The sequence below is a fragment of the Rhinoraja longicauda genome, chromosome 22 (genome assembly GCF_053455715.1).
Source record: "Rhinoraja longicauda isolate Sanriku21f chromosome 22, sRhiLon1.1, whole genome shotgun sequence".
Lineage (NCBI taxonomy): Eukaryota > Metazoa > Chordata > Chondrichthyes > Rajiformes > Arhynchobatidae > Rhinoraja > Rhinoraja longicauda.
The window spans coordinates 17,639,530-17,641,089 of record NC_135974.1 but is presented as its reverse complement, the minus strand read 5'-3'; positions in this window follow the sequence as shown (position 1 = coordinate 17,641,089).

Here is a 1,560-nt window from a genome sequence, read left to right as displayed (position 1 = left end):
AAGGCAGATTATTATCTGAATGGTGTCAGATTAGGAGAAGGGGAGGTGCAACAAGACCTGGTGTGCTTGTACATCAGTCACTGAAAGTAAGCATGCAGGTACAGGAGGCAGTGAAGAAAGCTAATGGCATGTTGGCTTTCATTGCGAGAGGATTTGAGTTTGGGAGCAAGGAGGTCCTACTGCAGTTGTACAGGGCCCTGGTGAGACTGCATCTGGAGTATTGTGTACAATTATTGTCTCCTAATTTGAGGAAGGACATTATTGCTATTGAGTGAGTGCAACGAAGGTTCACAAGGTTAATTCCTGGGATAACGGGACTAGGATTGCCCACTGTCCCGTATTAGCTTGGACATCCCGTATATTGGGCTAAATTAGTTTGTCCCGTACAGGACCGCCCTTGTCCCGTGGTAGTAGGGTTGCCAAATTCCTCACTCCCAAATAACGGACAATGGGTGACGTCACCACCCCACGCCCCACGTGACCTCACCCAGCCAGTGGCCACGTGCTCCACCAATGGCGGCCACCCGAGCTGGGAGGCAGGATGCTATGCAACCTCCATAAGGCGGCGCCCGGGCCTCCTTACCTAGACTGTCCAGAGCTAAAATGTCGGAAACCTAGAGTGTCGGGACCTACTGCGTTGCGGCCCACAGTGTCGGGGCCGACAGTGTCCGGGCCTACACGCCCCCTGTGCTTAATACGGTATTATGCCGCTGGCTGGGTGAGGTCACGTGGGACGCAGCTGGGTGAGATCACGTGGGGGGGGGGGGGGTGGGCAGTGACGTCACCTTGTCCCGTATTTGGGAGTGAGGAAGTTGGCAACCCTAGGTGGGATTGACATATGATGAAAGAAAGGGTTGACAGGGCTTGTATTCGCTAGAACTTAAAAGGGTGAGAGGGGATTTTGTAGAAACATTTAAAATTCTTAAAGGATTGGACAGGGTAGATGCAGGAAAAATGTTCCTGATGTTGGGGAGTCCAGAACCAGGGGTCACAGTTTAAGAATAAGGGGTAGGCCATTTAGGACTGAGATGAGGAAAAACATTTTCACCCAGAGAGTTGTGAATCTGTGGAATTCTCTGCCACATAAGGCAGTGGGGTCCAATTCACTGAATGTTTTCAATAGAGAGTTAGAGTTAGCTCTTAGGGCTAAGGGAATTGAGGGATATGGGGAAAAGAGCCGGAACGGGGTACTGATTTTGGATGATCAGCCATGATCATGTTGAATGGCGGTGCTGGCTCGAAGGGCCGAATGGCCTACTCCTGCCCCTATTTTCTATGTTTCTATTTTTCTAATCAGTCCCGAATAGAGTTACCAGCCCAGTCCCCACCCACCATTGTCTCATCTTGAATTTCTCCTCTCAGTTCTCTTCTCCCATCCCCCCTCCTGTCCCTAATCTCCCCCTCCCCTTCTAATTTACTTCCCACGCTTTGACCATCCCTCACAGCACCCCTCCTCCCTCTCTCCTACCCTCACAGGGCCAAGGCTGGTGGTGACTCTCCGGTTGTGTACTGACGGGGTCTCTCTCACTCTCACTCTCTCTCTCCCCCTTTTTATATCTG